The sequence below is a fragment of the Papio anubis genome, chromosome 4, assembly GCF_008728515.1.
Source record: "Papio anubis isolate 15944 chromosome 4, Panubis1.0, whole genome shotgun sequence".
Lineage (NCBI taxonomy): Eukaryota > Metazoa > Chordata > Mammalia > Primates > Cercopithecidae > Papio > Papio anubis.
The window spans coordinates 127,747,879-127,770,428 of NC_044979.1; the positions used below are offsets into that span (position 1 = coordinate 127,747,879).

Here is a 22,550-nt window from a genome sequence, read left to right on the forward strand (position 1 = left end):
CCCAGCAACCGGCAGTGTTTGTAGGCCCAAACCTTACTCCAGCCAGAGCTCTGTAGGCCCACCTTCTGTCTCACGGTGGCCTGCACAGACCCAGCTCTGGCTGGAGAACAGCATCTGAGGGCCCTGTGCTTGCCTCCCTTGGGCCTCTCTAGGCCCGGCTCTCACCTCACAGTGGTTTCCTGGGGCCATGTACCTGCCTGCCTGCCTTCCAGCAGCCCCAAGAGGCCCAGTTCCTCCCACAGCGTGGCCTGTTTCAGCCCAACTCATGCCTCTTGGGACCCGCCCAGAGGTGTGAGCTGCTACCTAACACTGGCCTCTATAGGCCAAGGTCCTCCCTCACACCGGCCCACTGGGGCCCAGTTCATGCCTCTCGTGGCCTCTCCAGGCCCAACCCCTGCCTGTGGGCAGCCCCTCTGGGCCGGGCCTCTACCTCACAGTGGGCCTTCCCCGGGACCACCTCTTGCCTCCCTGTGGCCCCCTCGGGCCATGCTCCTGCCCTTTGGCAGCCTCTGCAGGCCCAGATCCTGCCTCACAGTGGCCTCCGTAGGCCAAGTTCATGCCTCGATGGCAGCCTTTCCAGGCCTAGCGTTTGCTGCTTTGCATCCTCTCCAGGCCCTGCATTTCCTCCAATTGGCGTCTCCGGGCTTGGCTCTTCCTCCTGGCTGCCTCTGCACTCCAAAGTTGCACTGAAGTCGGCCTTTCCGGTGTCAGCTCCTGCCTCCCAGTGGCCTCTGCAGGCCCAAGTCATCCTCAAGTCGGCCACACACGGCCCAGCTCTTGCCACTCTGCAGCCTTTCCAGGTGCACAACTACCTCCTGTCAGCCTCTCTAGTCCTGGCTTCTCCTGCCTCCCGATGGCCTCTTTAGGCCCAGCCCAGCTTATGCCTCGCGGCGGCCTTCCAGGCCCCGCTTACAAGTTTTGGCAACCTGTTCAGGCCCAGAATTTGACTTCAAATCAGCATTTCTGGGCCCAGCCTCCTGCCTCCCAAAGGCACGAAAACAGGCCCAGCCTCTGCCTCACAGTGGACTCTCCCATGCCCAGGCCGCAGCCTCACTGCGGCCTCCCTAGTCCAAAGCTCCTGTCTTCCAGCAGCTTTGACAGGCCCCACTCCTGCCTCCCGATGGCCTCCTCAGGCCCAGCTCACCCCACACTACGTCCTTTCCGGGCCTAGTTTGTCTGCTTTCGTAGGCCTCTCCAGGCCCAGAACCTCCTCATGTCAGCCTCTCCAGACCCAGCTGCAGCCTCCCAGTGTCCTCTCCAGGCCCAGCTCTTCCTCCTGGCTGTGTCTACAAGTCCAACTCCTGCCTCACAGTAACCTCTTTGGACTCAGCTCCCACCCAGCTCCTGGCAGCCTTTGTAGGCTAAAAACTTCCTCAAGACAAGCTCTCCAGGCCCAGCTCAGGCCTCACGGTGGCCTCTCCAGGAGGCTTAGCTCCAGGCCTCCGACAGAGTGTCAAGGCCCCCAAATTTCCACCAGGCGGCTCCTCTAGCACCAGCTGGAGCCTTCCAGCAGCCTCTGCAGGCCCCCACATCGTCCTGAAGTCGGCCTCTCCAGGCCCAGCTCCAGCACCCCAGCTGACTCTCCAGGCACAACACGGGGCCTCAATTGGGCCTTCCAAGGCCAGCTCCTCCCTCCCATCGGCCTGTAGAGGCCCAGCCTCTGCCTCCCTCGTGGTGGCCGCTCCAGGCTTACCCCTCCTCCTGGCTGTGTCGACAGACCCTACCCTCACTTCACAAAAAGCAATGTCTGTGGGCTCAGATCCTTCTCAGCTCATGCCAGCCATTGTAGGTCCAAACCTTACTCCAGCCAGAGCTCTGTAGGCCCACCGTCTGCCTCCCGGTGGCCTGCACAGACCCAGCTCTGGCAGGAGAACAGCCTCTGAGGGCCCCGCGCTTGCCTCCCAGAGCCCTCTCCAGGCCCGGCTCTCACCTCCCGGTGACTTCCCAGGGCAAGATTCCTGCCTGCCTACCTCCCGGCAGCCTCGACAGGCCCAGCTCCTCCCGCACCATGGCCTATTTCGGCCCAACTCATGCCTCTAGCGGCCCGCCCAGAGGTGTGAGCTCCTGCCTCACACTAGCCTCTCTCGGCCGAGGTCCTCCATCATGCCGGCCCTTTGGGGCCCAGCTCGTACCTCTCGTGGCCACTCCAGGCCCAGCCCCTGCCTGTGAGTGGCCTCTCCAGGGCCAGCCTCTACCTTGCAGTGGGCCCTCTCCAGGCCTGCCTCTTGCCTTGCCATCTCCCCTCAGGCCAAGTGCGCTCTGCAGGCCCCCACATTGTCCTGAAGGCCTCCCCAGGCAAAGCTCCGGCCACCTGGTGGCCTCTCCCGGTGCAACACGGGGAGTCATGTGGGCCCCTCCAGGGCCAGCTGCTGCCTCCCATCGTCCTGTAGAGGCCCATTCTCTGCCTCCCTCATGGCAGCCTCTCCAGGCCCAGCCCTTCCCCTTCCTCCTGGCTGCATTGATAGGCCCGACTCCTGCCTCGCAACAAGCAACCACTGTGGGCTCAGCTCCTTCCCAGCTCCCGCCAGCCTTTGTAGGCTCAAACCTTTCCCCCGCCAGAGCTCTGTAGGCCCACCTTCTGCCTCCCGGTGGCCTGCACAGATCCAGCTCTGGCTGGAGAACAGCCTCTGCAGGCCCCGCGCTTGCCTCCCAGGGGCCTCTCCAGGCCCAGCTCTTGCCCCACAGCTGCTTCCCGGGGCCAGGTTCCTGCCTACCTGTCTCCCGGCAGCCTTATCATGTCCATCTCCTCCTGCACCATGTCCTGTTTCGGCCCATGTCATGCCTCTCGCAGCCCGCCCAGAGGTGTGAGGTCCTGCCTCACACTGGCCTCTCTGGGCCGACGTCCTCCCTCACGCTGGCCCGCTGGGGCCCAGCTCATGCCTTTCGTGGACTCTCAAGGCCCAGGCCCTGCCTGTGGGCGGCCTCTCCATTCCCAGCCTCTACCTCACAATGGGCCCTCTCCGGGCCCGCCTCTTGCCTCACCATGGCCCCCTCCAGCCAAGCTTCTGCCCTTCAGCAGGCTCTGCAGGCCCAGCTCCTGCCTCATAGGCCTCATAGGCCAAGCTCATGCCTCGACGGCGGCCTTTCCAGGCCTAGCGATTCCTGCTTTGCATCCTCTCCAGGCCCAGCATTTCCTCCAGTTGGGCTCTCCAGGCCCGGCTCTTCCTCCCAGCAGCCTCTGCAGGCCCAGGTTGCCCTCAAGTCAGCCTCTCCAGTGCCAGCTCCTGCCTCCCCGATTCCTCTGCAGGCCCAAGTCATACTCAAGTCGGCCTCACCCTTCCCAGCTCTTGCCTCTCGGCGGCCTCTCCAAGTGCACATCTTCCTCCCGTCAGCCTCTCCAGGCCCAGCTCTGCCTGCCTCCTGATGGCCTCTTTAGGCCCAGCCCAGCTCAGGCCTCTCGGCCCCTTCCCAGGCCCCACTTTTGACTTTTGGCAGCCTCTTCAGACCCAGAACTTGACCTCCAGTCGTCCTCTCCGGGCCCAGCCTCCTGAATCCCAAAGGCCCATATACAGGCGCAGCCTCTGCCTCACAGAGGACTCTCCCATGTCCAGTCTGCAGCTTCACTGCAGCCTCACCAGTCCAAAGCTCCTGTCTTCCGGCAGCTTCGACATGCCCCACTCCTGCCTCCCAATGGCCTCCTCAGACCCAGCTCACTCCTCACAACGGCCTTTCCTGGCCCACTTTGTCCCCTTTTGGCATCCTCCCCTGGCCCAGGAGCTCCTCAAGTCGGAATCTCTAGACCCAGCTGCAGCTTTCCGGCATCCTCTCCAGGCCCAGCTCTTCCTCTCAGCTGCCTGTACAGGCCTAACTCCTGCCTCACAGTAACCTCTTTGGACTCAGCTACCGCACAACTGGCAGCATTTGTAGGCCCAAAACGTCCTCAAGCCAAGCTCTCCAGGCCCATTTCCTACTGCACTGTGGCCTGTTTTGGCCCAACTCATGTCTCTTGCGGCCCACCCAAAGGTGTGAGCTCCTGCCTCACACTGGCCTCTCTAGGCTGATGTCCTCCCTCATGCCGGCCCATTGGGGCCCAGCTCATGCCTCTCTTGGCCTCTCCAGGCCAAGCCCCTGCCTGTGGGCGGCCTCTCCAGGTCCAGCCTCTACCTCACAGTGGGCCCTCTCCGGATCCGCCTCTTGCCTTGTGTTGGGCCTATCGGGCCAAGCTCCTACCCTTCTGCGGCATCTGCAGGCCCAGCTCCTGCCTCCCAGTGGCCTCCATAGGCCAAGCTCATGACTTGATGGCATCCTTTCCAGGCCTAGCGTTTCCAGGTTTGCATCTTCTCCTGGCCCCGCACATTCTCCAGTCGGCCTCTCCGGGCCCGGATCTTCCTCCCGGTGGCATCTGCAGGCCCAAGTTGCCCTCAAATTGGCCTCTCCAGGGCCAGCTCCTGCCTCCCAGTGTCCTCTGCAGACCCAAATCGTCCTCAACTCGGCCACCCCCGGCCCAGCTCTCTCCTCTCAGCTGCCTCTCCAGGTGCACAATGTCCTCCCATCAGTCTCTCAGGGCGCAGCCTCCTGCCTCCTGAAGGCCCAGCTTCTGCCTCACAGTGGACTCTCCCATGCCCAGGCCGAAGCCTCACTGTGGCCTCCCCAGTCCAAAGCTCCAGCCTTCCAGTAGTTTCGACAGGCCCCTCTCCTGCTTCCCGATGGCCTCCTCAGGCCCAGCTCACCCCTCACAGTGGCCGTTCTGGGCCCAGTTTGTCCCCTTTTCATGGCCTCTCCAGGCCCAGAAACTCCTCAAGTTGTCCTCTCCAGACCCTGCTGCAGCCTCCAGGTGTCCACTCCAGGCCCAGCTCTTCATCCCGGCTGTGTCTACAGGCCCAACTCCTGCCTCAGAGCAACCTCTTTGGACTCAGCTCCCGCCCAGCTCCTGGCCACCTTTGTAGGCCCAAAACTTCCTCAAGCCAAGCTCTCCAGGCCCAGCTAAGACCTCATGGTGGCCTCTCCAGGAGGCTAAGCCCCTGCCCTCTGACGGAGTCTCCAGGCCCCCAACATTCCTCCAGGTGGCTCCTCTTGGCCCAGCTTGGGCCTCCCAGTGGCCTCTGCAAGCCCCCACATCATCCTGAAGTCTCCCTCTCCAGGCCCAGCTCCGACCTCCTGCGGCCTCTCCAGGCCCAACTCCGGCCTCCCGGCGGCCTCTCCAGATGCAACACAGGGCCTCAAGTGGGCCCTCCAGGGCCAGCTCCTGCCTCCCGTCAGCCTGTAGAGGCCCATTCTCAGAGTCCCTCGTGGCGGCCTCTCCAGGCCCAGCCCTTACACTTCCTCCTGGCTGCATGGACAGGCCTGAATCCCACCTAGCAAGAAGCAACCTTTGTGGGCTCAGTTCCTGCCCAGCTCTCGCCAGCCTTTGCAAGCCCAAACCTTTCTCCAGCCAGCACTCTGTAGGCACACCTTCTGCTCCCAGTGGCCTGCACAGAAACAGCTCCGGCTGGAGAACAGCCTCTGCAGGCCCGTGCTTGCCTCCCAGGGGACTCTTCATGTCCGGCTCTCACCTCACGACAGCTTCCCAGGGCCAGGCTCCTGCCTGCCCACCTCCAGGCAGCCTTGAAAGGCCGAACGCCTCCCACATCATGGCCTGTTTCGGCACAACTCATGTCTCTCACAGCCCGCCCAGAGGTTTGAGCTCCTGCCTCACACTGGCCTCTCTAGGCCGAGGTTCTCCCTCACACTGGCCCTTTGGGGCCCAGCTCCTGCCTCTCATGGCCTCCAAAGGCCTAGCCCCTGCCTGAGGGTGGCCTCTCCAGGCACAGCCTCTACTCACAGGGGGCCCTCTGTGGGCCCGCCCCTTGCCTCGCCGTGGCCCCCTCGGGACAAGGTCTGGCCCTTCCGCAGCCTCTGCAGGCTGAGCTCCTGCCTCCCAGTGGCCTCAGAAGGCCAAGTTCATGCCATGACGGTGGTCTTTCCAGGCCTAGCGTTTCTTGCCTTTCATCCTCTCCAGGCCCTGCACTTCCTCCAGTTGGCCTCTCCAGGCCCGGCTCTTCCTCCCAGCGGCCTCTGCAGGCCCAAGTTGCCCTCAAGTTGGCCTCACCCCGGCCCAGCTCTCGCCTCTTGGTGGCCTCTAAAGGCGCACAACTTCCTCCGGTCAGCCTCTCCAGGCCCAGTTCCTCAGGCCTCCCAGTGGCCTCTTTAGGCCCAGCCCAGCTCGTGCCTCTCGACAGCCTTCCCAGGCCCCGCTTCTGACTTTTGCCGGCCTCCCCAGGCCCAGAACTTGACCTCCAGTCTGTGTCTACGGGTCCAGCCTCCTGCCTCCCGACGGCCCGTATACAGGCCCAGCCTCTGCCTCACAGCGGACTCTCCCACACCCAGGCTGCAGCCTCACCGCGGCCACCCCAGTCCAAAGCTCCTGCCTTCTGGCAGCTTCGATAGGCCCCACTCCTGCCTCCCAATGGCCTCCTCAGGCCCAGCTCACCACTCACAAGAGCCTTTTGGGCCCAGGTTGTCCCCTTTGGCGGCCTCTCCAGGCCCAGAAGCTCCTCAAGTCAGCCTCTCCAGACCTGGCTGCAGCCTCCTGGCGTCCTCTCCAGGCCCAGCTCTTCCTTCTGGTTGCCTCTACAGGCCCAACTCCTGCCTCACAGGAACCTCTTTGGACTGAGCTCCCGCCCAGCTACAAGCGGCCTTTGTAGGCCCAAAACTTCCTCACCCAAGCTCTCCAGGCCCAGCTCAGGCCTCATGGCGGCCTCTACAGGAGGCTAAGCTCGTGACCTCTGCTGGAGTCTCAAGGCCCCTAAACTTCCTCCAGGCGACTCCTCTAGGCCCAGCTGGGGCCTCCCGGCAGCCTTTGCAGGCCCCCACATCGTCCTGAAGTCAGCCTCTCCAGTCCCAGCTCCGGACTCCTGGCTGCCTCTCCAGGCACATCACGGGGCCCCAAGTGGGCCCCTCCAGGGCCAGCCAATGCCTTCCTTTGGCCTGTAGAGGCCCATTCTTGGCCTCCTTCGTGGTAGCCTCTCCAGGCCCAGCCCTTCCCCTTCCTCTTGGTTGCATCAATAGGCCCGACTCCTGCCTTGCAACAAGCAACCTCTGTGCACTAAGCTTCTGCCCAGCTCCCACCTGGCTTCATAGGCCCAAACCTTTCTCCAGCCAGAGCTCTGTAGGCAGGCCAAGTTCATGCCTCGATGGCAGCCTTTCCAGGCCTAGCATTTGCTGCTTTGCATCCTCTCCAGGCCCTGAATTTCCTCCAGCCGGCCTCTCTGGGCCCGGTTCTTCCTCCCGGCGGCCTCTGCAGGCCCAAGTTGCCCTCAAGTCGGCCTCTCCAGTGCCAGCTCCTGCCTCCGGCAGACTCTGCAGGCCTAAGTCGTCTCCAAGTCAGCCTCCCCCAGCCCAGCTCTCGCCTCTCAGTGGCCTCTCCAGGTGCACAACTTCCTCCCGTCAGCCTCTCCAGTCCAAGCTTCTCCTGCCTCCCGATGGCCTCTTTAGCCCCAGGCCAGCTCGTGCCTCAAGGCGCCCTTCCCAGGCCCTAGTTTTTATTTTGGCAGCCTCTTGAGGCCCAGAACTTGACTTCAAATCGGCCTCTCTGGGCCCAGCCTCCTGCCTCCCGAAGGCCTGAAAACAGGCCCAGCCTCTGCCTCACATTGGACTCTCCCAAACCCAGGCCGCAGCCTCACTGCGGACTCTATAGTCCGAAGCTCCTGCCTTCCGGCCGATTCGACATGCCCCACTCCTGTCTCCGGATGGCCTCCTCAGGCCCAGCTCACCCCACACTACGTCCTTTCTGGGCCCAGTATGTCCACTTTCGTAGGCCTCTCCAGGCCCAGAACCTCCTCAATTCGGCCTCTCTAGACCCGGCTGCAGCCTCCCGGCATCCTCTCCAGGCCCAGCTCTTCCTCCCAGCTGCCTCTACAAGCCCAACTCCTGCCTCACAGTAACCTCTTTGGACTCAGATCCCGCCCAGCTCCTGGCGTCCTTTGTAGACGCAAAACTTCCTCAAGACAAGCTCTCCAGGCCCAGCTCAGGCTTCACAGTGGCCTCTCCAGGAGGCTCAGCTCATGCCCTCCGACGGAGTCTCTAGGCCCCCAAACTTCCTCCAGACGGCTCCTCTAGGCCCTCTTGGGCCTCCCGGCAGCCTCTGCAGGCCCCCACATTGTCCTGAAGTCAGCTTCTCAAGGCCCAGCTCTGGCCTCCCTGCGGCCTCTCCAGTCGCAACATAGGGCCTTAATAGGGCCCCTCCAGGGCCAGCTCCTGCCTCCCGTTGGCCTAGCTTCATGGTAGTTTCCCAGGGCCAGGATCCTGCCTGCCTGCCTCCCGGCAGCCTCGATAGGCCCAGCTCCTCCCGCACTGTGGCCTGTGTCAACCCAACTCATGCCTCTCGCGGCCCTCCCAGAAGTATGTGCTCCTGCCTCCCACTGTCCTCTCTGGGCCGAGGTCCTCCCTCACGCTGGCCCGTTGGGGCCAAGCTAATGTTTCTCATGGCCTCTCCAGGCCCAGCCCCTGCCTGTGGGCGGCCTCTCCAGGCCCAACCTCTACCTCGCAGTGGGCCCTCTCCGGGCCCGCCTGTTGCCTCGCCACATTGCCCTCGGGCCAAGCTCCTGCCCTTCAGCAGCTTCTGCCAGCCAAGCTCCTGCCTCCCAGTGGCCTCCGTGGGCCAAGCTCATGCCTCGATGGGGGCCATTCCCGGCCTAGCATTTCCTGCTTTGCATCTTCTACAGGCCCTGCACGTCTTAAAGTCGGCCTCTCCGGGCCCAGCTCTTCCCCCTGGCAGAATCTGCAGGCCCAAGTGGCCCTCAAGTCGGCCTCCCCCGGCCCAGCTCTCTCCTCTCGGCGGCCTCTCCAGGTGCACAACTTCTGTCAGCTTCTCCAGGCCCAGCTCCTCCTCCCTCCCGATGTCCTCTTTAGGCCCAGCCCAGCTCGTTCCTCTCGGCAGCCTTCCCAGGCCCCGCTTTTGACTTTTGGTGGCCTCTTCAGGCCCAGAAGTTGAATTTTAGTTGGCCTCTCCGGGCCCAGTCTCCTGTCTCCTGAAGGCCCGTATACAGGCCCAGCCTCTACCTCACAGTGGACTCTCCCACTCCCGGGCCACAGCCTCACTACGGCCTCCCCAGTCCAAAGCTCCTGCCTTCCAGCAGCTTCTTCAGGCCCCGCTCCTGCCACATGATGGCCTCCTCAGGCCCAGCTTACCCCTCACAACGGCCTTTCTGGGCCCAGTTTGTTCTGTTTTGGCAGCCTCTTCAGGCCCAGAAGCTCCTCAAGTCTGCCTCTCCAGATCCGGCTGCAGCCTCCCGGCATCCTGTACAGGACTAGCTCTCCCTCCCTGCTGTGTGTCTACAGGCCCAATTCCTGCCTCACAGCAACCTCTTTGGACTCAGATCCCGCCCAGCTCCAGGTGGCCTTTGTAGGCCCAAAACTTCCTCAAGCCAAGCTCTCCAGGCCCAGCTCAGGCTTCACGGTGGCCTCTCCAGGAGGCTCAGCTCCTGCCCTCCGACGGAGTCTCCAGGCCCCCAAACTTCCACCAGGCGGATTCCCTAGGCCCAGCTTGGGCATTCCATTGGCCTCTGCAGACCCCCACATTGTCCTGAATTTGGCCTCTCCAGGCCCCAGTCCTGCCTCTCGTCGGCCTGTAGAGGCCCATTGTCAGCCTCCCTTGTGGCAGCCTCTTCAGGACCAGCCCTTCCCCTTCCTCCTGGCTGCATGGACAGGCCCAACTCCCGCCCAAGTCCCAAACCTTTCTATAGCCAGAGCTCTGTAGGCCCACCTTTTGCCTCCTGGTGCCCTGCACAGGCCCTGCTCTGTCTGGAGAACAGCCTCTGCAGGCCCCGCAATTGCCCCCCAGGGGACTCTCCAGGCCCAGCTCTCACCCCACTCCAGATTCCCTGGGCCAGGTTCCTGCCTGCCTACCTCAAGGCAGCCTCGACAAGCCCAGCTCCTCCTGCACTGTGGCCTGTTTTGGCCCAATTCATGCTCCTCTAGGCCCAGCTTGGGCCTTCCAGTGGCCTCTGCAGGCCCCCAGATCGTCCTGAAGTTGGCCTCTACAGACCCAGCTCCGGCCTCCCTGTGACCTCTCCAGGCACAACACGGGGTGTCAAGAGGGCCCCTCCAGGGCCAGCACCTGCCTCCCTCATGGCGGCCTCTCCAGGCCCAGCCCTTCCTCTTCCTCCAGGCTGCACCGACAGGCTTTTCCTCCCGGCCGCCTCTGCAGGCCAAATTTGCCCTCAAGTCGGCCTCTCCGGGGAGAGCTCCTGCCTCCCAGAGGCCTCTGCAGACCCAAGTCTTCCTCAACTCGGCTTCCCCAGCCCCTCTCTCCCCTCTCGGCCGCCTCTCGACGTGCGCAACATCCTCCCATTAGCCTCTCCAGGCCCAGCTCCTCCGGCCTCCTGATGGCCTCTTTAGGCCCAGCCCTCCTTGTGCCTCTCAGCAGCTTTCCCATCCCCCACTGTTGACTTTTGGCGCCCACTTCAGGCGCAGAACTTGTCCTCCAGTCAACCTCTCTGGGCCCAGCCTCCTGCCTCCCAAAGGCCCGTATACAGGCCAAGCCTCTGCCTCTCAGCAGACTCTTCCATACCCAGGCCACAGCCTCACTGCGTCCTCCCCAGTCCAAAGCTCCAGGCTTCCGGCAGCTTCGACAGGCCACTCTCCTGATTCCCAATGGCCTCCTCAGGTCCAGTTCACCACACACTACATCCTTTCCGGGCTCAGTATGTCCACTTTCATAGGCGTCTCCAGGCCCAAAACCTCCTCAAGTTGGCCTCTCCAGACCCGGCTGCAGGTTCCTGGCATCCTCTCCAGGCCCAGCTCTTCCTCCCCGCTGCGTCTACAAGCCCAACTCCTGCCTCACAGTAACCTCTGTGGACTCAGCTCCCACCCAGCTCCTGGCCACCTTTGTAGGCCAAAAACTTCCTCAAGACAAGCTCTCCAGGCCCAGCTTAGGCCTCACAGTGGCCTCTCCAGGAGGCTCAGCTCATGCCCTCCAACGGAGTCACTAGGACCCCAAACTTCCTCTAGATGGCTCCTCTAGGCCCAGCAGGGGCCTCCCGTTGGCCTCTGCAGGCCCCTGCATCGTCCTGAAGTCGGCCTCTCCAGGCCCAGCTCCAGCCTCCCAGCAGCCTGGCCAGGCGCAACACAGGGACTCAATTGGGCCACTCCAGGGCCAGTTCCTGCCTCCCGTCAGCCTATAGAGGCCCAGCCTCTGCCTCCCTCGTGGCAGCCTCTCAATTCCCAGCCCTTCTCCATCCTCCTGGCTGCATCAACAGACCCGACTCCTGCCTCACAAAAAGCAACGTCTGTGGGCTCAGATCCTTCCCAGCTCATGCCAGCCATTGTAGGCCCAATCTTTTCTCCAGCCAAAGTTCTGTAGGCCCGCCTTCTGCCTCCCAGTGGCCTGCACAGACCCAGCACCTGCTGGAGAACAGCCTCTGAGGGCCCTGCGCTTGCCTCCCTGGGGCCTCTCCAGGCCCGGCTCTCGCCTCCCGGTGACTTGCCAGGGCCACATTCCTGCCTGTCTGCCTACCGGCAGCCTCGACAGGCCTAGCTCCTCCCACACCATGGCCTGTTTTGGCCCAACTCATGCCTCTCATGGCCCACCCAGAAGTGTGAGCTCCTGCCTCACACTCGCCCCTCTGGGCCGAGGTCCTCCGTCATGCCAGCCCATTGGGGCCCATCTCATGCCTCTCATGGCCTCACCAGGCCCAGCCCCTGCCTGTGGGCAGCCTCTCCAGGGCCAGCCTCTACCTCGCAGTGGGCCCTCTCCGGGCCCACCTCTTGACTCGTTGTGGCCCCTTGGGCCAAGCGCCCTCTGCAGGCCCCCACATCGTCCTGAAGGCCTCTCCAGACCCAGCTCCGGCCTCTTGGTGGCCTCTCCAGGCACAACATGGGACCTCAAGTGGGCCCCTCCAGGGTCAGCTCCTGCCTCCCATAGGCCTATAGAGGCCCATTCTCAGCCTCCCTCGTGGCAGCCTCTCCAGGCCCAGCCCTTCCCCTTCCTCATGGCTGCATGGACAGGCCCGACTGCTGCCTCACAACAAACAATCTCTGTGGACTCAGCTCCTGCCCAGCTCCCTCCAGCCTTTGTAGGCTCAAACCCTTCTCCAGCCAGCACTCTGTAGGCCCACCTTCTGCCTCTGGGTGCCCTGCACCGACCCAGCTCCGGCTGCTCACAGCAGTTTTCCCGGGTTCAGGTTCCTGCCTGCGTGCCTCCCAGCAGCCCCGACACGCCCAGCTCCTCCCACACCATGGCCTGTTTCAGCCCAACTCATGCCTCTTGCGGCCTGCCCAGAGGTGTGAGCTCCTGCCTCACACTGGCCTCTGTAGGCCAAGATCCTCCCTCACGCCAGCCCAATGGGGCCCAGCTCATGCCTCTCGTGGCCTCTCCAGGCCCAGCCGCTGTGAGCGGCCTCTCCAGGCCCAGCCTCTACCTCGCAGTGGGCCCTCTTTGGGACAAACTCCAGCCCTTCCGCGGCCTCTGCAGACACAGCTCCTGCCTCCCAGTGGCCTCCGTAGGCCATGTTCATGCCTCGACGGCGGCCTTTCCATTCCTAGCCTTTCCTGCCTTCCATACTCTCCAGGCCCTGCACTTCCTCCAGTCAGCCTCTGCAGGTCCGGCTCTTCCTCCTGGTGGCCTGTGCAGCCCCAAGTCACCCTCAAGACGGCCCTCCCGGCCCAGCTCTCACCTCTCAGTGGCCTCTCCATGTGCACAACTTCCTCCCGTCAGCCTCTCCAGGCCCAGCTCTTCCTGCCTCCCGATGGCCTCTTTAGGCCCAGCCTAGCTTGTGCCTCTCGACAGCCTTCCCAGGCCCCGCTTCTGACTTTTGGTGGCCTCCCCAGGCCCAGAATTTGACCTCCAGTCTGCCTCTACGGGTCCAGCCTCCTGCATCCCCATGGCCTGTATACAGGCCCAGCCTCTGCCTCACAGTGGACTCTCCTACACCCAGGCCGTAGCCTCACTGTGGCCACCCCAGTCCAAAGCTCCTGCCTTCTGGCATCTTCGACAGGCCCTGCTCCTTCTCCCGATGGCCTCCTCAAGCCCAGCTCAACCATCACAAGAGCCTTACAGGCCCAGTTTGTCTCCTTTGGCAGCCTCTCCAGGCCTGGAAGCTCCTCAAGTCGGCCGCTTCAGACCCGGCTACAGGCTCCCAGTGTCCTCTCCAGGTCCAGCACTTCCTCCCGGCTGACTCTACAGGCCCAACTTCTGCCTCAGAGCAATCTTTGGACTCAGCTCCCGCCCAGCTCCTGGCAGCCTTTGTAGGCCCAAAACTTCCTCTAGCCAAGCTCTCCAGGCCCAGCTCAGGCCTCACAGTGGCATCTCCAGGAGGCTCAGCTCCTGCCCTCCGCCGGAGTTTCAAGGCCCCCAAACTTCCTCCAGGCGACTCCTCTAGGCCCAGCTGGGGCCTCCTGGCGGACTCTGAAGGCCCCCACATCGTCCTGAAGTCGGCCTCTCCAGTCCCAGCTCCGGACTCCTGGCTGCCTCTCCAGGTGCATCACGGGGCCCCAAGTGGGCCCCTCCAGGGCCAGCCAATGCCTCCCGTTGGCCTGTAGAGGCCCATTCTTGGCCTCCCTCATGGCGGCCTCTCTAGGCCCAGCCCTTCCCCTTCCTGTTGGTTGCATCAACAGGCACAACTCCCACCTCACAACAAGCAACCTCTGTGGGTTCAGCTTCTGTCCAGCTCCTGCTAGGCTTCGTAGGCCCAAACATTTCTCCAGCCAGAGCTTTGTAGGCTAACCTTCTGCTACCCGGTGGCCTGCACAGACCCAGGTCTGGCTGGAGAACAGCCTCTGAGGGCTCCACGATTGCCCCCCCCAGGGGCCTCTCCAGGCCTGGCTCTTGCCCCACAGTGGCCTCCCGGGGCCAGGTTCCTGCCTGCCTGCCTCAAGGCAGCCTCAATAGGCCCAGCTCCTCCCACACCATGGCCATATTCTGCCCAACTCATGCCTCTCCCGGCCCACCCAGAGGTGTGAGATCCTGCCTCACACTGGCCTGTCTGGACCAAGGTCCTCCCTCACACCGGCCCATTGGGGCCCAGCTCATGCCTCTTGTGGCTCTCCAGGCCCAGCAGCTGCCTGTGGGCGGCATCTCCAGGCCCAGCCTCTACCACGCAGTGGGCCATCTCCAGGCCCGCCTATAGCCTCGCCGTGGCCCCCTCGGGCCAAGCTTCTGCCCTTCAGTGGGCTCTGCAGGCCCAGCTCCTGCCTCCCAGTGGCATCCGTAGGGCAAGCTCATGCCTCGATGGTGGCCTTTCCAGGCCTAGCATTTCCTGCTTTGCATCCTCTCCAGGCCCTGCACTTCCTCTAGACAGCCTCTCCGGGCCCAGTTCTTCCTCCCAGCGGCCTCTGCAGGCCCAAGTTGCCCTCAAGTCGGCCTCTCTGGGGCCAGCTCCTGCCTCCCGGCAGCTTCTGCAGGCCCAAGTCATCGTCAAGCCGGCCTCCCCTGGCCCAGCTTTCAACTCTTGGCAGCCTCTCCAGGTGCACAACTTCCTCCCATCAGCCTCTCCAGGCCCAGCTCCTCCTGCCTCCTGATGGCCTCTAGGCCCAGCTCAGCTTGTTCCTCTGGCTGCCTTCCTCCCAGGCCCTGCTATTGACTTTTGGCGGTCTCTCCAGGTCCAGAACTTGACCTCCAGTCGGCCTCTCCAGGCCCAGCCTCCTGCCTCCCAAAGACCCGTATACAGGCCCAGCCTCTGCCTCACAGCGGACTCTCCCACACCCAGGCTACAGCCTCACTGTGGCCTCCCCAGTCCGAAGCTCCTGCCTTACCACAGCTTCGACAGGCCCCGCTCTTGCTTCCCCATGGACTCCTCAGGCCCAGCTCACCCCTCACAATGGCCTCTCCAGGCCCAGTTTGTCCCCTTTTGGTGGCCTCTCCAGGCACAGAAGCTCCTCAAGTTGGCCTCTCCAGACCTGGCTGCAGCCTCCTGGCGACCACTGCAGGCCCAGCACTTCATCCCGGCTGCTTATACAGGCCCAACTCCTGCCTCACAGCAACCTCTTTGGACTCAGATCCCACCCAGCTCCTGGCGGCCTTTGTAGGCCCATAACTTCCTCAAGCCATGCTCTCCAGGCTCAGCTCAGGCCTCACAGTGGTGTCTCCATGAGACTCAGCTCCTGCCCTCCGACGGAGTCTCCAGGCCCCCAGATTTCCTCCAGGCGGCTCCTCTCGTCTCAGCTTGGGCCTCCCGGTGGTATCTACAGGTCCCCACATCGTCCTGAAGTCGGCCTCTCCAGGCCCAGCTCTGGGCTCCTGGTGGCCTCTCTAGGCGCAACACAGTGCCTCAAGTGGGCCCCTCCAGGACCAGCTCCTGCCTCCTGTCGCCCTGTGGAGGCCCAGCATCTGCCTCCCTCCCTCGTGGTGGCCTCTCCAGGCCCAGCGCTTCCCCTTCCTCCTGGCTGTATGGACAGGCCCGATTCCGACGTCGCAACAAGCAACCTCTGTGGGCTCAGATCCTGCCCAACTCCCACCAACCTTTGTAGGCCCAAACCTTTCTCCAGCCAGAGCTCTGTAGGCCCACCTTCTGACTCCCGGTGGCCTGCAGAGACCCAGCTCCAGCTGGAGAACAGCCTATGAGGGCCCAGCGCTTGCCTCCCAGGGGGCTCTCCAGGCCTGGCTCTCACCTCATGGCAGCTTCCTGGGGCCAGGTTCCTGCCTGCCTGCCTCCCAGCAGCCTCGACAGGCCCAGCTCTTCCCACACCGTGGCCTGTTTTGGCCCAACTCACGCCTCTCGCAGCCCACCCAGAAGTGTGAGCTCCTGCCTCACACTGGCCTCCCTAGGCCAAGGTCCTCCCTCATGCTGGCCCGTTAAGGCCCAGCTCATGCCTCTCATGGCCTCTCCAGGCCCAGTCCCTGCCTGTGAGCAGCCTGTCCAGGCCCAGCCTTTACCTAACGGTGGGCCCTCCCTGGTCCCAAAACTTGCCTCGCCGTGGCAACCTCGGCCCAAGCTCCTGCCATTTGGCGGCCTCTGCTGGGCCAGCTCTTGCCTCCCAGTGGCCTACTTAGGCCAAGCTCATGCCTCGACAGTGGCCTTTCCAGGCCTAGCATTTGCTGCTTTGCAACCTCTCCAGGAACTTCACTTCCTTCAGTCGGCCTCTCCAGACCCGGCTCTTCCACCCAGCGGCCTCTGCAGGCCCAAGTCGTCCACAAGTCGGCCTGCCCCGGCCCAGCTCTCGCCTCTTGGGGGCCTCTCCAGGTGCACAAATTCCTCCCGTCAGCCTCTCCAGGTCCAGCTCCTCCTGCCTCCTCATGGCCTCTTTAGGCCCAGCCCAGCTCATGCCTCACAGAGGCCTTTCCAGACCCTGCTTTTGACTTTTGGCAGCCTCTTCAGGCCAAGAATTTGAGCTCCAGTCAGCCTCTCCGGGACCAGCCTCCTGCATCCCAAAGGCCTGTATACTGGGTCAGCCTCTGCCTCACAGTGGACTCTCCCACACACAGGCCATCATCTCACTGCAGCCTCCCCAGTCCGAAGTTCCTGCCTTCTGGCAGCTTCGACAGGCCCCGCTCCTGCCTCCTGATGGTCTCCTCAGTCCCGGCTCACCCCTCACAACGGCCTTACCAGGCCCAGTTTGTCCCCTTTTCTCGGCCATTCCAGGCCCAGAAGTTCCTCAAGTTGGCCTCTCCAGATCCGGCTGCAGCATCCCGGCATCCTCTCCAGGCCCAGCTCTTCCTCCCGGCTGTGTCTACAGGCCTAACTCCTGCCTCACAGCAACCTCTTTGGACTCAGCCCCCGCCCACCTCTTGGCAGCATTTGTAGGCCCAAAACTTCCTCAAGCCAAGCTCTCCAGGACCAGCTCAGGCCTCACAGTGGCCTCTCCAGGTGGTTCAGCTCCTGCTCTCCGACAGAGTCTCCAGGTCCCTAAACTTCCACCAGGCGACTCCTCTAGGCCCAGCTTGGGCCTGCTGGCGGCCACTGCATGCCTCCACATTGTTCTGAAGTCGGCCTCTCAAGGCCCAGCTCCGGCCTCCCGGCGGCCTCTCCAGGTACAACCCAGGGCCTCAAGTGGGCCCCTCCAGGGCCAGCTCCTGCCTCCCGGCTGCCTGTAGAGGCCCAGCCTCTGTCTCCCTCGTGGCGGCCTCTCCAGGCCCAGCCCTTCCCCTTCCTCCTGCCTGTGACGACAGGCCCGATGCCTGCATCGCAACAAGAAACTTCTGTGGCCTCAGCTCCTGCCGAGCTCCCGCCAGCCTTTGTAGACCCAAACCTTTCTCCAGCCAGAGCTCTGTAGGCCCGCCTTCTGCCTCACGGTGGCCTGCACAGACCCAGCTCTGCCTGGAGAACAGCTTCTGCAGGCCCCGTGCTTGCCTCCCAGGGGCCTCTCCAGTCCCAGCTCTCGCCTCACGGCGGCTTCCTGGGGCCAGGTTCCTGCCTGCCTGCCTCCTGGCATCCTTGACAAGCCCAGCTCCTCCCACCATGGCCTGTTTTGGCCGAATTGATGCCTCTTGCGGCCTGCCCAGATGTGTGAGCTCCTGCCTCACACTGGCCTCTCTAGGCCTATGTCCTCTCTCATGCCAGTCTGTTGGGGCCTAGCTCATGCCTCTCTTGGCCTCTCCAGGCCAAGCCCCTGCCTGTGGGCAGCCTCTCCAGGTCCAGCCTCTACCTCGCAGTGGGCCCTCTCCGGGTCTGCCTCTTACCTCACAGTGGCCCTATAGGGCCACGCTCCTGCCCTTCTGTGGCGTCTGAAGGCCCAGCTACTGCCTCCAAGTGGCCTCCGTAGGCCAAGATCATGCCTTGATGGTGTCCTTTCCAGGCCTAGTGTTTCCTAGTTTGTATCCTCTCCTGGCCCTGTACGTCCTCCAATCGGCCTCTCCGGGCCCGGGTCTTCCTCCCAGTGGCCTCTGCAGGCCCATGTTGCCCTAAAGTCAGCCTCTCCGGGGCCAGTTCCTGCCTCCCAGCAGCCTCTTCAGGCCCAAGTCATCCTCAACTCAGTCTCCCCAGGCCCAGCTCTCTCCTCTTGGCCGTCTCTCCAGGTGCACAACGTCCTCCCATCAGCCTCTCCAGACCCAGCTCCTCCTGCCTCCAGATGGCCTCTTTAGGCCCAGCCCTCCTCCTGCCTCTCAGTGGCTTTTCCATCCCCCGTTGTTGACTTTTGGCTCCCGCTTCAGGCCCAGAACTTGACCTCCAGTCGGCCTCTCCGGGCCCAGTCTCCTGCCTCCTGACAGCCCGTATACAGGCCCAGCCTCTGCCTCACAGCAAACTTTCCCACACCCAGGCCGCAGCCTCACTGCAGCCTCCCCAGTCTAAAGCTCCAGCCTTCCAGCAGCTTTGACAGGCCCCTCTCCTGCTTCCTGATGGCCTCCTCAGACCCAGCTAACTCCTCACAATGGCCTTTCTGGGCCCAGTTTGTCCCCTTTTGGCGTCCTCCTCAGGCCGAGGAGCTCCTCAAGTTGGAATCTCCAGACCCGGCTGCAGCTTCCCGGCATCCTCTCCAGGCCCAGCTCTTCCTCTCAGCTGCCTGTACAGGCCCAACTCCTGCCTCACAGCAACCTCTTTGGACTCAGTTCCCGCCCAACTCCTGGTGGCATTTGTAGGCCCAAAACTTCCTCTAGCCAAGCTCTCCAGGCCCAGCTCAGGCCTCACGGTGGCCTCTCCAGGAGGCTCAGTTCCTGCCCTCCGATGGAGTCTCCAGGCCCCCAAACATCCCCCAGGCAGCTCCTCTAGGCCCAGCTTGGGCCTCCCAGTGGCCTCTGTAGGCCCCCACATCGTCCTGAAGTTGGCCTCTACAGGCCCAGCTCTGGCCTCCCATCGGCCTGTAGAGGTCCATTCTTGGTATCCCTCATGGCGACCTCTCCAGGCCAAGCCCTTCCTCTTCCTCCTGGCTGCAGTGAGGTTGGAGGGGAAGGTGGGTGCGAGCTGTAGAGACAGGATGGTACCCACATGGAGGTGTTGGTTATGTAGCAGATGGTCTCCAGTGGCAGGGACCCCCCTTCTTGGGGGTGAGCATATTATTGATGGTGATTAGTGATGCAGAGGCAGGAGGGCAGGGGTCCCACCTGGACCAAGATGCTGATGTCAGCCCCTCATGCTCTAGCATGTTGACACCATTCACCCACTGCAGACACAGGAGATACAGGGAAGGGGTGGCAAGTCAGGGCATGAGGAGGGGCCCTGCTATCAGGCACACCCTCACATAACCTGCTGCATGGGGCTCAGGGGCCTGCCAGGCAGAGGGGAAGAATGGTATCCCAAAGGAGTAGATCAGGCTACCTATCCCCCTACACAGGGCACAGCCCCCAGGGCAGGGCAGGGATCCCCACCATCCCACCCCAGAAGACAGGCTGTGGGTGGCTGCTGGGGTCCCATGCTGGATGGTAGCCATGCCCACCCAACCACCCTGCCTTCTCCTGGCTGCACTGACCACGATGGCATAGAAGTGGGCACTGCCAATACTCAGCACCACTCTTGTGCGCAGGTCCTCGATCCATTGCTCTGGCAGGATCACCTCCCATTCGTACAACACCCAGCTAACAAAATGTTGCAGGCGCCAGTCCTAGCCAATGTCATCGAAGCTGGAGGGAACTGGCACATCCAGGGTGGGGCCTGACTGTGGAGAGAGGGGCAGGGCTCAGCTCCTAGGTCCCCAAAAAATCTGGGGCAAGTGTGTTGCACAGCTGGGCCTCCCAGGCCTAGCGCAAGTCCTGACATACCGTAGGAACTCTTGGCAGAACGTACAGACAACTTGCTGACGACAGGTCAACTGCCAGGGCAGTTTGTGCACCTGGGTCAGTGGGGCCAGGAGTTCCTCCTCAGGAGTGGATGGAACCCATTATCCCTGAGACAGTTGACCCACTGCCTGTCACACGGAGGAAGGCTGGTTGGGGGGATGGGGGAGCTTTGCTTAGGACACTGTGAGTGGGTTGCACACTAGCATTCAGCTCTCTCCTCTTCTTCCTGTACTGAATGCCGCAAAGTCAGAAAAAGAGGATGTAGAAGAGACAAATGCAGCCCAGACCTCACCTGGTCCCATTTCTCTGCTGACCGCAGCCAAGTCAGAAGCGGAACAGGGGTGGTGTCCTTGGCCTGATGTCATGTCCTGTCCTCTATCTGAACCTTGAAAACCAAAGGACCTTCCTGTCTCGGCAGAGCTGACCTCAGAACGACTAAACTCTCCCCTCCTCCTGATCCCCGGACCCGGCTCAGTGCAGGTCTGACACACCGCTCTGGCCAGGTGAGTGTCTGAGTGGCTCACGCCTGTAATTAGCACTTTGGGAGGTCATCATGGGAGGATGGCTTGAGGCCAGGAGTTCAAGACTAGCCTGGCCAACGTAGTAAGAGCCTATATCTTTAAAAAAAAAAAAAAAAAAAAAAAACAGGCTTTTGGTGTGTGTTGTTTTTTTTTTTTTTGAAATGGAGTCTCACTCTTTCACCCAGGTTGGAGTGCAGTGGCATGATCTTGGCTCATTGCAACATCCGCCTCCTGGGTTCAACCAATTCTCCTGCCTCAGCCTCCCAAGTAGCTGGGATTACAAGCATGAACCACCCACACACGGCTAATTTTTATATTTTTAGGAGAGGCAGTGTTTCACCATGTTGGCCAGACTGGTCTCAAACTCCAGCCCTCAGGTGATTCGCCTGCCTGTGCCTCCCAAAGTGCTGAGATTACAGGAGTTAGCTACCTAACCTGTCCAAGTATTATTTTCTAATTAGCCAGGCGTGGTGGCCCCAGCTAACTTGCAAGGCTGGGGTGGGAGAATCACTTGAGCTCAGAAGTTAGGATTGTGCCACTCAGCTCTAGCCTGGGTGACAGGGCCAAACCCAGTCTCAAGAAATTTTTAAAAATTAAAACTAAACATTAAAAAGGACACTGCCCGGGCTCACCCTTCACCTCAGGAGGTGGCTTGGCAGGAGTGCTTCTTCCTCTTCCCACCTCCTCTGCCTCGGCCCTCCCGGTTTCCCTGGGTTGCCCTTCCCCCAGTCCTGTGCCCCCAAGCCCATTGACCTTTAACTCCTTTGGGCCCCCAGCTCCAGGCACCCAAGGGAAGGAGCCGGCAGGGAGCCAGCGCTCCCCTCTCCCACCAGCTGGATTCCAGGCGCCTCCTGGCCCTGACCCGAGTCCTCACCTCCTGCAGTGGCCACAGGTACCATTGCTCCTTAAAGCCCTGGTGTCAGCTTCGAAATCTGCAGAAGCTCCAGAGGCCACCCAGCTCCTCGGACTCCCACGACGGGCTCTCCTGGGGGTACAGCATCCTGCTTTGCAGTGCCAGCAAGCAGCCACACAACAGCAGCCCGAATGCTGTGCAGGACACCCCGTCCACCAGGTCACATTTTCCGCTCCACCGCTTGGTCACCATCTGCAGGGCTAACAGCAGTGCGGGTGGAGCCTGGCAGATGGGTGGCATCAGGTACCTAAGACGATCTGTGCCATCTTTGCTGTGGGCGAGTGCCAGGCCTGGAGGGGAGGGATGGGCCTGGTGCTGCCCAGTGAGGCCTGCGGCTGAAACCCCAGGCTAGGCCTTTGGGGAAGCGGGACCCTCACCCTCAGCCCCAGCCAAGAAGGGCAAGGTTGGTTCCTCACCCCAGCACAGACTGGATGATCCAGGGCTGCAGGCCAGGACAGAACCCCTGAGACTGGTGGGATCCCCCCGTTTCTTCAAGGAGCACCTCCTCTTGCTATCCACAGCAGGAATTCAAGCAAGCCACAGCGGAGCCTCTTCCATGCCTGTTGGATTCAGCCTCTTGCAAGAATGCACATCCTAGGAATGGAATCATAGCCTTGACCCTGCGTTTCTGGGACCCTGACCCTAACCAAGAGGCCAGGAACTCCCTCTTGCGTTTGCAGGCACATGAAGATACAGGGAGAGAGGCCAAGTGCAGTGGCTCAAGCCTGTAATCCCAGCACTTTGGGAGGCTGAGGTGGGCCGATAATCTGAAGTCAGGAGTTCGAGACCAGGCTGGCCAACCTGGTGATACACTCGTCTCTACTGAAAATACAAAAAATTAACCAGGCGTGGTGGTGCACACCTGTAATCCTAAGTACTCGAGAGGCTGAAGCAGGAGAATCACTTGAACCTGGGAGGAGGAGGTTGCAGTGAGCCGAGATCTTTGAGTACAATGAAGAAAGGACTAATACAAAGAGACTCAAGATTCCCCTTTATTTGGCCAGGCACAGTGGCTCATGCCTGTAACCCCAGCACTTTGGGAGGCCAAGGTGGGCACATTGCTGGAGTCCGGGAGTTAGATACCATGGCAAAACCCTGTCTCTACCAAAAATACAAAAATACTAAATACCAAAATACAAAAATTAAGGTCGTGCATAGTGGCTCACACTTGTAATCTCAGCACTTTGGGAGGCCAATGTGGGAAGATGACTTGAGGACAGGAATTTGAGACCAACCTGGGAAATGTAGTGAGACTCCCATCTCTACAAAAAATAAAATTAAGGGACCCCCATTTCTACAAAAAATAAAATTAAGGCCGGGCGCAGTGGGTCACACCTGTAGTCCCAGCACTTTGGGAGGCTGAGGCAAGCAGATCACAAGGTCAGGAGTTCAAGACCAGCCTGGTCAATATGGTGAAACCCCATCTCTAGTAAAAATACAAGAAAATTAGCTGGGCATGGTGGTGCGTGCCTGTAGTCCCGGCTACTCAGGAGTCTGAGAGAAGAGAACCACTTGAACCCAGGAGGCAGAGGTTGCAGTGAGCTGAGATCAC

General features: G+C 61.9%; 1 long non-coding RNA gene and 1 pseudogene across 1 annotated transcript; one reads left to right on the forward strand and one right to left on the reverse strand.

The window, feature by feature from the left end:
* The first annotated feature begins 2,773 nt into the window (after positions 1-2,773).
* Positions 2,774-6,465, forward strand: LOC116274638 (annotated as a pseudogene).
* A 10,632-nt stretch (positions 6,466-17,097) lies between these two features.
* LOC116274416 lies at positions 17,098-21,759 on the reverse strand. Its single transcript, XR_004183036.1, has 3 exons — positions 21,415-21,759; positions 20,960-21,198; positions 17,098-19,443 (listed from the first exon to the last, which is right to left on the reverse strand). It is a non-coding gene; the product is annotated as an uncharacterized LOC116274416 (long non-coding RNA).
* Between the last annotated feature and the right edge of the window lie 791 nt (positions 21,760-22,550).